At 40.6% G+C, this 12,449-nt stretch overlaps 1 pseudogene; it reads left to right on the top strand.

Annotated features, from left to right (window-relative positions):
• Nucleotides 1-11,836, top strand: part of LOC138175265 (meteorin pseudogene) — a 14,607-nt pseudogene extending 2,771 nt beyond the window's left edge.
• Nucleotides 11,837-12,449: the final 613 nt, after the last annotated feature.

Below are 12,449 nucleotides of genomic sequence, written 5' to 3'. Positions count from 1 at the left end.
TTACTATGGGTAAGTGAGAGGACGGGATATCAATAGCCCCCCACAACATGATTAATGTGAAAATATGTTTAATAGGAATGTATAGGTAGAGCGCCTATATCAGATTGTATGCCATCCTGGGGAGGAGGAGAAAATTTAAAACTTATTTAAGTAAATGTTGAAGACTAAAAATAAATAGATTAACTTTTTAAAAAAGGAGAGAAAAAAGGAAATGATGAACAGGTAGATTTCAGAAAAAGCTGGAAAGATTTACATGAACTGATGCTGAGTAAAGTGAGTAAAACCAGGAGAACATTGTGGACAGTAACAGTAACATTGTTTGATGATTAACTATGATTGATTTAGCTCTTCTCAGCAATGCAATGATCCAAGACAATTCCAAAAGATTCATGATAGAAAATACTATTCACATCCAGAGAAAGAGTTGATGCAGTCTGAGTGTAGATCAAAGCATACTATTTTCACTTTTGAGGGTTTTTTCCATGTGTTTTTTTTTCCTTTTGTTCTGTTTCTTTCACAACATGACTAATGTGGAAATGTTTTACAAGATTATATATGTATAACCTATATCAGATTACTTGCCATCTTGGGGAGGGAAGACTGGAGGGAGAGAGAGAGAAAAATTTAGAACACAAAATTTTTCTAACAATGAATGCTGAAAATTCTTTACAGGTAATTGAAAAAAAAATTATATTAAAAAAAAAAAAAAAAGCTCATGCTGGACCAGCAGGCTCTTGATTGGACCACAATAGATTCTGGCCCAAGCTCCACTTAATGGCCATATTTTGGGCCCACCAGGCTTAGAGTTAATGTCAATGGTAACCCTTTCTCTTTGGAACAGTAGCCTTGAGGGTCTTCCCCTCCCAGCTTGATTTTTTTCTTTTTTTCTAGTTAAAGGAACCATCCCTTGACTCACTTCTTAAAGAGGTCTCTTCACTGAATGGGTGTTATCTCACTCAAAGTGAGAACCTAAAAAGGCCTTAGCCTAAAAGGGCCAGGGTCTCCCATTGTATCCTGGGCTATCTCCAGTCATCCTGATGAATATCTGGCCACTGGATCCAGATGGCTCTAGAGGAGAAGGTAAGGCTGGTAGCTTTGCACAGCCCTCCCTCACTCAAATCAAAGTCAACTTCGGGTCATATTGCATGCGAGATCATTTCCCTGATGTCATGGTCCTCTTCTAAAACACGACCTGTTTCTGACACTTACTCACTCTAGGAAAGTCATTCTTTGAATTTCTGGTTATAATACTTGGAGCAGCTACCACGGAAGGTTGGTGTGGGGTAGCTAGCATTCATATAGCTCTTTATGTTTGGGAAAGCACTTTACACATGCTCTCTCATTCGATTCTCAGAACTCTGTGAGGTAGGTGGTGTTATACCCAGATTAAGTGATTTGCCCAGGGCCATACAGCTGGGCACTGTCTGAGGCAGGTCTTCTGACTCCAAGGCCAACACTTTATCCACTTTACCACTAGGCTGCCTCCTTATTTTAAGATAAGTATGAAAAGTGACGACCACACAGTGCCATATAAATTTCTGCTATTATTGGTGAATTGGTTGGTAGAAGCCATTTAATGTCTGCTATGATTATTATTGATGGGTTGGTTGAGCCAGATCTGTAGTTTCACTGGGGAAACAGAACTCCCCTAATGCTACAGCCTTCCCTCTTCCATTCATCTCGGGTGAGTTTCTGAAGAACAGGGGCTCTCTTTTGTCTTTCCTTATATCCCTAGTGCTTAGCACAGAGTAGGTGCTGAATTTATGTTTATTGACCGAATGGCTCCAAATAAGAGGAATTTCTCTACAGATGAAGATCAGCACCAGCATTTCAGCTAAGAGTCTTAGAGAGTTTCCTAAACCACTGAGACATTAAATAACTTGGCCCAGAATAACAGGATGGGATTTGTCAGAGGCAGGACTTGAACCCAGGGTCTTCCTGACTTTGAGGTCAGTTCTCTGTACATTGTGGATTGGTTTCCCCCTAAATTCCCACAGATCCATAAAAAGCCGAGGTTCAAAGGAAGCTTAAAGTTCATCCAGTCCTCTTATTTTATAGAAAAGGAATTTGAGGCTCAGAAATGTGGGATGAATTGCTAAAGATTACACAGGTAGTTTATTAGCAGAAGAGCAAGACCTGAACTTGGTTATCTTTTTTTTTCTTTTTGGAGGGGGAAAGGTAGGGCAATTGGGGTTAAGTGACTTACCCAAGGTCACATGGCTAGTTTTTATGTGTGTGTTAAGTGTATGAGGCTTGATTTGAACTCAGGTCCTTCTGACTCCAGGACCAGTGCTCTATTCATTGTGCCACCTAGCCACCCCAGAACTTGGTTATCTTGACCTAGAGTTCAGCACTCTTCCCATACTGTGCTATATTTCTATTTTCTCTCTCTTCCATCTCTCCTTCCCTCTTGCTTTTTCATGACTGAGACCCCCTAATCAGAGAACAATAAAGGCGGAACCATCCATAGCTGGCCCTCCTACTAAATAATCAATAAATATTTACTAAGTACAAGTGCTTAGTAAATAATAAAAACAAACAAATAAATAAAATAGCAAAGGTGCTAACACTATGTATTAGGCATGAATGGTGCTAATCACTGGAGATAACAAAGGAAGGCAAAAATATAATTCCTATTCTCAAGGATGCAATATGGAAAAAAAAAGTACATACAAAATACAGTGCAAATGGGAAAGCAATCTGTGAGGCAAGGTAGCAACAACTGGTTTATATAGGGCTGTAAGACTTACAACTCAATCCAATCCAATAAATGTTTGTCAGTCAACAAGCATTTATTAAATACCTGCTGTGCTGTTAGCATATTAAGCACTGGGGATACAAGGAAAGGAAAAAGACATTCCTTGTTCTGAAAGAGCTCACAGTCTAATGGGATATTACATTTAACATCCAACAATTCTCACACAACAAACTCTTTAGTAGGTAGTAAAAGTGTTATCATCCCCATTTTATAGAGGAGAAACAGGTTAATGTTCTATAGAGTGCCATAATGCAGAGATGGACCTCTTCCAGGTGATTCCTAGACTCACTGAAAGCAGAATCAGCACTACTATCATCATAAGTTTAAAGAGACAGAACTTAATTCAACTCAAGAAACATTAAGCACTCCTATTAAGTGGATGGTGATACAGTGTTCAGTCTGATCCAAACTCTCTGGGACTCCATTTGGGATTTTCTTGACAAAGATATTGGAGTGGTTTGCCATTTCCTTTTCCAGTTCATCTTATGGATGAGGAACTGGGACAAACAAGAGCTAAAATGTTGATTTCAAAGACCAGTAAATAGTTCAGTTTCTTTGGACTGGAGCAGGGGTGGGGGACCTGCAGCCTCCAGGCCACATGGGGCGCTCTAGGTCCTCAAGTGCAGCTGTTGGACCAAATTGGAACTTCACAGAACAAATCCCCTTAACAAAAGGATTTGTTTGGTAAAATTTGAGCTCAATACAAAGGCCACACCCAAGGCCTCAGGTTCCCTACCCCTGCACTGGAGAATAGAGAGGAGTAGTGTGAACTAAGTCTAGGAAGGTAGGCTGGAGTAGACTGTGAACAGCTTTAACTGACAAGCTGAAAAATTTGAATTTTATCCTAAAGACAAGAGAGCCATCGAAGATTCTTGAGTGGAGGTATAACATGGTCAAACCTATAGTTTGGGAATATTCTTTTGGCAATTGTATAGAGGGCAAATTGGAGAGGGAATAGAAGGGAGAAACAATTGGGATACTATTACAATAGTCCATGTGAGAGTTAATGAGGGGTTGAAGCTAAGGGAGTGGAGAGGAAATGAAGTCTTCTGAAGGTAGTATTGACAAAACTTGGCAATTAATTGGATATAGAAGCAGGAGGGGGAGGGAAAGTGAAAAGGATGACTAAAATTCTGAGTCCAGATGACTGGAAGGTGTGGAAAATGATTATTAATAACCAATATCTTAGAGATTTAGAGTTCCCCCCTCCCCTTCTTCCAAAGTCCTGACTTTAAGTTCAGTTTTTCTGGATGGAGACAGATTCTTTTGTCTAGAGAGCCCAAGGCTGAGAGTGGTCTGGTATATCTGGGAGTGGTCTAGCATAGAGATTTTCTCTGTCCAGGGATGAAATGATGATGGAGTGGCATCAGCCCCTGTAGAAATGGTATATAAGCTGTGCACCCTAACCCCAAAGTGAGCCCAGTTTCAAACTTCAGCTCCCATGTATGGATACATGCATGCTTGCTTTGAGAGAAATAAACAAGGATACAACCTAATTCTGTTTTGTCTTTCTTAGACTGAACTTTGAAGGCTGACAAAGGATAATGGTACTTTTAACAAATAGATAATTTGGAGGGTAATAGAGATTTACAGGGAAAGCTAATGAGTTCTATTTTGAATGCTTTGAATTTGAGTTGCCAATGAGACAACTAGGTGATGTCCAGTTGTAGCAGCAAGCACCCCAGCGTCCCCAGGGTCGCTGCCAACACAGGTTCTTAGATCTGCTTTGCTAAAGGAAAGCAACTCAAAATGGGTTAACAAGCTTACTTTAATCAGTCAAACATATATCCTTTACCTAGTTCAGGGGAAAAAGGTCAGCACCCCGAATTTTAGAGTATACAGAGGTTACAAACATAAATTACAAGAACATTTCAACAGACAGGCCTCCCGGCTGTCCAACCATTACACCCATACCAAATCACAGTTTCCAGAGATGGGGGCATCAACATCTGGGTTTTTCAAAGCCAGGGGGCTCTCAATGGCTTCCCAGAATCTCTCTGGTCAAATCACACAACACTTCTCAAAGTGAGCCCCAAAGCAAAACCTCCCATCAGGGCTCATATAGCCTTCTCCTGGCTCAGAGAATGTAACAACCTTCTTGACCCACTGCCCAATCAAAAAGTATCTCCTAAGAAACAAGCCTCCCACCACAGGCTCCAGGTGCACTTAAGCCTAGGGGCAGGGAAGATCTTAAAAATTTACATTCCCATTACATCAGTGAGCAATTGGTGATAAAGAACTAGAGCTCAGAAGAGAGATTAGGGCAAGATATATATACAGAGAGAGAGAGAAAGAGAGAGATGATTTTATTAAGTACCTACTATATGTAATGTAAGGGATATAGAGATAATAGTTCCCACTTTAGGGAGTTTATAATCTAGTATGGGGTGAGAAAGATACATACAAAAATATCTATAATACAAATTGTAATATAGTAGGCACTTAATAAATGCTTATAGAATGATCAATTCATTGATCGTAAATGGATAGGAGAGAGAAGTGAATACTTCTAGCTAGGTTTCTCAGGGAAGGAAGTAGCAACTGAACTAAGACTTCAATTTAGTCTTTGTTATTATTTGCAAGCACTGTGCTAGGCACCGAGAATACAAAGGTTTAAATAAAATGATAATCTAATAAAGATGATATGACATGAACACAAATAAATATAATGCAAGAGAGAAAATAATAAGGTCCAAGGAGAGATGCAAAGTAATATGGAAGAAAACCTGTAATCTGTGTGGTAGACCTAACTATACAAGAAATACTTTTCATTAATGTAATCATTATTCTAAATTCAAGCATTATTCTGTGTGTGTGAGAAAGAGGGGGTAGGGAGAAGAAGGGAGGGAAAGAGAGAGAGAGAGAGAGAAATCCAAACTGACAGCATCCCCTCATGCTCTAGGACATGTCTCTACACAAAAAATATTTTGAAGTAACATTTAGAGGAATCTTGAATCACAATATGACAAAACATTGTTGCATAACTCAAGGTAAGGTAAAAGATAGTTTTTTACTTAGTCAATCCTGAACAACAGTAACTTAATCTTATAGAATCATTCTCCTAAAACCACTCAATCCTTCTATGACCACCAAGCACGTGAAGACTTTCTCCAGTGGAATGATCAGATGAGAACAAATTGTTCCAACGGCTAGGAAAGCAGCTGATGCAGTTACTGTGGAGCTATTAGAGTTTGGTCAGACATCAAAGGTTATCCACTGCATCCCAGGCTGTGACCAGTCATCTTTTGTCAGGACTTTTGTCCTGCCATTGGAATTTGATGACTCAGGAAGAAAAAGTGAGGCTGACAACTTTGCACAACTCTGCCTCACTTAAATCCAATTCAGTGGAAAGTAAAGACATCACCTGTGATGTCATTGGTCCTCTTCAAAAATGAAGAATGAACAACAACAAACTCTCAAAAGCTCTTTCCAATCCTCCCATCTACACTACAAGCTGGTCACAGGTAAATATAAGTAATCAAGGTACCACCTTCCTCAGATCAATACCCCGTTTGGGGGAGGGGGAAGGTTATGTTCTTAACTAGATGTAAGATATTTCTCTGTTCTAAGTAGAGTTACCACTCAACCCTTTTTCATAAATTATTTCTTCAAAGTTTTATTAAATACTGACAAAATTGTGTTTTTTTTTAAATTTCATTCTGGTAAGTCTGGAAAAGACTTTAGATTGAAGAAATATTTATTGTTTGGTATCTTCAGCTCAACTTAAAAAGGCATTTTAATATGTTAACAATGGGGGCAGCTAGGTGGTATGGTGAATAGAGCACCGGCCCTGGAGTCAAGAGGACCTGAGTTCAAATCCAGCCTCAGACACTTAACACAAAAACTAGCTTGTGACCTTGGGCAAGTCACTTAACACCAATTGCCCTGCCTTCCCCCCTCCAAAAAGCAAAGACAAATATGTTAACAATGGTCAAAGAACTAGCCATAGCTAGCATTTATATAGCCCTTTAAGGTTTGCAAAGCAATGTACAAGTATTATGTCATTTGATCCTCACAACAACCCTGGGAAGAAGTTACTATATATTGTCCCCATTTTACTGGTGAAGAAGCTGAGTGAGGTAAATAGTAGTTAAGTGACTTGCCCAGGGTTACATAGTTGGCTGAGGTAGGGCTTAATACTCAGCTCTTTCTGACTCCAGGTCCAGTGTTCTATCTACCCAAACACCTAGCAACCTGAGGAAGGAGAGATCACTTTGAGCTTCATGGAAGAAAGGTGTAAAGTCACTCAGGAGCAGCTTTCCAGAGGACTGCTGCTGTGAGCAGCTTTCAAGGTTCTAATTACATAGTACAGCAAACTCTCTATTTATTCAGTAACAAATCAGAGCAAAACATTCACAGAAAATCAACATACAGCATTCACAATGTTACAACTTATCACAGAAAATCAAAATATAGCATTCAACATGTCACAACAACTTATCACTAAAATGGCCACATAGTTTTCACCAAAGTGGTCACATAGTTTTAAACAAAGTACAATCATTTAGTAACTCAATCATTCAATCATCCTTAAGGAGGCTTAAGGGATACAAAATTAAGTACAAAAGTCAAAGCCCTACACCCATGGAATGCAATTAAATTACAATTCAGTACCCTCTTAAGAAGTAGTGGAAAGTACAAAAGCCATCTTCCCCTAGGCCACAAGCAAATCACAATTCCATCAATCGCTACTTAGTATCTTATTTTATTAATCACTACTCAGGCAATTTCATCAGTCACTACTCAGTATCCATGGAGAGGTCTTTTCATCTTGACTTAGGGCAGGTAGCTCCTACCTGAATCCTACCAAATTGTCATCTGGGTTCAAAGGCAGACATCTCCCAGTTCCTTGTCCAGCTCTCAGTGCAGTTCCTGCTCCACACCGGAGCTCACAGTGTCCAGTTCATCTCAAATCCTTCAGTCTCTGTTCCTGGGAAGACAAGGTTTAACGAAGCCACAATAACATTCATACACATTAACAAAGCCTCAACAACATTTGTACAAAATACCAGCACCACAGTCATGCTTCCTCAATCTTTGGCAGCTCCAGTTGGCCCTTGGAAGTCTTGCTACCACAAGTTCAAGTTTTGCCACCACAAGTCCAAGTTCTGTGTCAGTTCTCAGTTCTCATTTCTCTTCTCAATTCTCAGTTGAGTCCAGCAGTAGCAGCCCAGTCTCCAGATGTTCCCTGAGAAAAACTCTCTCTCTCTCTCTCTCTCTCTCTCTCTCTCTCTCTCTCTCTCTCTCTCTCTCTCTTTTCTCCCCAGCAGAAGCTGCTCTGCCTCCACAATACTTATCCCAAGAAGTTCTGACTGTCCAGCTTGTGCTCTTCCTTATATAGGTATTAGCTCCTCCCTGTTCAGCCCCTTCCTGTTACATCAGCAACAGGGGTTCATACCTTCTGTTTCTTTAACAGAAGAGCATTGATGTAATTAGCTTGAGACTAAGTGCTCAGTACCTGTTAGCTTTATAATACAAAGGGATCTTCAAATTTCATTACCATTACAAAAGGATAGCTAACTACCCCCTAATCATTGACATTTGAATGTCTTATTGGTGTCTCAAATTCAGCATGAGTAGTAAATGTAGAGTAAAAGAACTTGGGTTTAAATCCCAGCTTTGCCACTTCCTACTTGTGTGACCTTGTGCCAAGTCATTTACTCTCTCTGGGTTTCAGTTTCTTTCTGAGTAAAAATAGCAAGGTTGAACTAAATGCCTTTTCAGATCCCTTTCTGCTCTAAATTTATGATCATATGATCTTTCTCCCTAAAGTCTCCCCTCCCCCAAACTTCCCTATGCCTCTTAAAGGAATCAGAACCCTTCTAGATGCTTCGATTCATAAGTTTGGTACCATTTTTGATTCTTCTCTCTCTTGATCCTCATATCAAATCAGTTCTGCCTCCACATCTTTCCCACCTGTCCTCTATCTATTCACATGACTAATAGCATAATACAGGCTCATATTACCTCTTATTTAAACTATAGTAATAGTCTCATAATTGTTTCTCAGTCTTTAGCCTCTCTAATGGGGATACAACATGCCATGCCCTAAGGGTTAAAAAGAATATTAAAGAATATTGCTTTTCCCAGTACTTTGTGATGCCTTTCCTGAAGAGGGTTAGGGCTTATTCTGTAGCTTATCCTGTAACTTGAAGGTGTCCAAAAGTCTATTTCCCCTTATTTTTAAATACCATAAAATTTCTCCTTAACTTGCACCAAAAGAATTGCTTTTGTCTCCCTTATCCTATGTCCTCCTGTCCTTCTTATCCTGTCAACCATCTTCTTCATCCTGAGTCATAAAATTCCTCCTTATCTTGTAAGTAATCTTCTTCCTCATCCTGTTCATCCTTCCTTAATCCTTAAACCCCATAAGAAACCCTAAAATTACATCATCATTGTAAAACCTTTTTATAAGCCTAGTTCTCCAAATATCAGCCCCCTTTACAGCTACAGTAAAAGGCAAAAGGTCCATGTGTGCTTTCATATAATACAGCTCCCACTGGCTACTGAGAAATCTAAGTGAATTCTTTCACACTTGAACCACTCTCTGGAATCTGACCTCAACACTCTCCACTCATTCCTCCATACAGCTGCCAAAATAATCTTCCTAAAATGCCATCCACATACAGAAAAAGGAATATGGAGTCTGAATGCAGATCAAAGCAGACTATTTTCTTTTTCTATTTTTTGGTGTTTTTTTTTTTAATGTTTTTCTTTCTCATGGTTATCCCCATTCATTTTAATTCTGCTATACAATATGACTGATGTGAAAATATATTTAATAGGAATGTATATGTAGAGCCTATATTAGATTGCATGCCATCTTGGGGAGGGCAGAGGCTGTTTGTTAGACCAGAGTTGTGGGGTGAGGGAGGCTGGGGCTATGGAGCTGGGGGCCAGTGTTACCAGGCCTCTGGCCTTCCCCTGGCTCTGAAGAGAGGAGAAGGAGGCTTCGGTTGACAGAGGCTGAGGGTTGCTTGTTGCCAGGGTCTGGGGATGCAGCTCCAGTGGCCCTGGGGTGCCCCTTCCACCACTGCTCTGGCTACTGGACTACAGCCTCCTGACCTTCACAGCCCTGACCAGCTACTCCGAAGATCAGTGCAGATGGAGAGGGAATGGTTTGTCCCATGAAGTGGCCATCCCTGCATTGTGCTCAGGGTTTCCTGTAGTAGCTGTACCCAGCAGGTACCCTTTGCCTTATCCTCTACCCTAGGCTGCCCCCAGGCAGTGCTGGAGCTGATCAGAGTTCCAGGCATATCATAGCCTGCATCAAGTCCTCTGGCCCCTTCTGGGGGGGGGGGGGAGGTCCAAGTCTATGTGGGGAGAGATGAACTCCTGGAATTACTGTTGGCAGAGGCCCAGGGGCCTCCCAGGGGCTGATGTGTCCACTGGCAGCCACCAGAGAGGATAGCACTGTTCGTTCAGTTTGCCTCATATCAGGACGTCAATCGCAGAGTGGCAGCACTGCTCTATGAACTTCAGGGGGATTGGCACCTACACCTTCATCTTGTTCACCCCTAAACTTAACATGGAAGGGACCTGTCTTGATGCAGTGATGCTGAGGTTCTCAGGGCTGTGTGCACCAGCAATTCTGTGGTTCAAGGGATGATCTGTGGAGTTACTCATGACCAGGAACTTCAGAAGTCAGTGATCAACGACATCCATCCTCAGAAGTTCCCATTTTTCCAGCCAGCTGAGTCCTCCAGTCAGTTATCTGGTACTATCCATACCCCTCTGCACCGTGACTTTAGGCCTGGCCCTGGCATCTTCTTTACTGGTTGGCACCACTTTGGGGAGGCCTGGATGGGCTGCGCTCCCTCATACCAGGAGGCATGAAGGAAATGGAGGTAATAGTGAGAATGAAGAATAGAGTTAGGGGTCATAAGACATAAAGAAAGATGGCCTGTGGCCTGGTGCTAGGGAGAGGGCTTGATGGGAAGCCAGCACCAGCTTGGACAGTATTGAGTCTTATGTCTACCAATGGGCAACCCAGTTCTAGACAGAAAAGTCCAATGGGATAATTCTTTGTATTATACTTATTTGTATTCTTGTTGTATTCCTACAGTAGGATGTAAACTCCTTGAGGGCAGGGGCAGATTTGTTTTTGTTTTCTAAATTGTCTTTAAATTCCTAGTATCTAATACTATGCCTTGAGCTTAGTAAGTCTAGTAGATCATAATAAGTGTTTGTTGTTAGCCAGGCCTGACTTCCTTTCACTGCTCCAGTGGTTTAAATTCAAGATTGGAATAAAATGAGACATTTGACATTTAGCAAGAAGTTTACTTCCTATTCATGGAAAGGCTATCCATCAAGGATACACTATTAGTTCAAGTGGATGCTCCCTTCTTCTTATAAACAGATATATCAGGTCAAGAAGGCATGTTGTCTATCCTTTGGTCCAGCAATACCACTACTAGGTCTGTATCCCAAAGAGATTAAAAGGGGGGAGGGGTGTTGAAGAGCCTATTTGTACAAAAATATTTATAACAGTCTTTTATGTGGTGGTTAAGAGTTGGAAATTGAGGGGATGCTCATCAACTTGGGAATGGTTAAACAAATTGTTGCATGTGATTGTAATGAAATATTATTGTGCTATAAAGATAATTTCAGAAAAACTTGGAATGACTTACATGAACTGATAAAGTGAAGGAAACAGAACCAAGAGAACATTGTACACAGTAACAATAATATTGTATGATGATCAACTGTGAATGACTTAGCTTTTCTCAACAATACAATGATCCAATACAGTCCCAAAGGACTCCTTATGAAAAATACAATTAGCCTCCAGAGAAAGAACTGATGTTGTCTGAATACAGAATGAAGCATACTTTTTCTTTCTTTCATTTTTTTTGTTTGAATCTTCTTGTACAAAATGACTAATATGGAAATGTTTTACATGACTTCACATGTAGAACCTACAATTGCTTACTGTCTTAGGGAGGGTGGAGGGCAAGGAGGGATAGAATTTGGAACTCAAAACTTTTTTTTAAAGGGCCAGCTAAGCTAGGTGGTGCAGTTAATAGAGCAGCAGCCCTGGAATCAGGAGGACATGAGTTCAAATCCAACCTCAGACACTTAACACTTACTAGCTGTATGACCTTGGGCAAGTCACTTAACCCCAGTTGCCCTGCTTTCCCCCCTGCAAAAAAAAATGTTAAAAATTGTTTTTACATGTAATTGAGGAAAAAATAAAAAATTATTTAAAAATAAATAAAATGAACCTAATTCTTCCCCTTAAAAAGAAAAGGGAGAGAGGGAAAGAGGGAAGGAGGGAGAGAGGGAAAGAGAGGGGGGGGCATGTTGTCACCAAGTAGGGATTCCATAAAATCTGAGAATCCCTGACTTCTGATGGGGCAGGACTTTTTATGCTGTAAGCCACCAAGAAGCTTTGTCAGTAAATGCAACCTTATTGCCCTGGACCAACTAAGTTTTCAGGGAAGGATCCTTGCCTTTTAGGGAAAAACAAACCTACCCTACATGGCAAGGGTCTTAGTAAGTGTTACTCCTACCACTGCACTGAAGTGAAGTTGGCCCTTCAAGGAAGAGAATGACTTCAGTAGACATAACCAAAGAGGGAATTCCAGGTATGAGAACTGACTTACACAAATAAACAGAGGAAATCCAAGACAAGACAAGATCAGGTTAGTAGTTCAGTGTTACTTAAATGAAGAGTGGACAAAAGCCTGTA

Source organism: Petaurus breviceps, unplaced genomic scaffold (genome assembly GCF_028583685.1).
Source record: "Petaurus breviceps papuanus isolate PSGF00001 unplaced genomic scaffold, PetGlider_PUasm1.0 77, whole genome shotgun sequence".
NCBI lineage: Eukaryota > Metazoa > Chordata > Mammalia > Diprotodontia > Petauridae > Petaurus > Petaurus breviceps.
The sequence above is the reverse complement of the archived record's forward strand: the minus strand, read 5'-3'. Positions and strand labels throughout refer to the sequence as shown.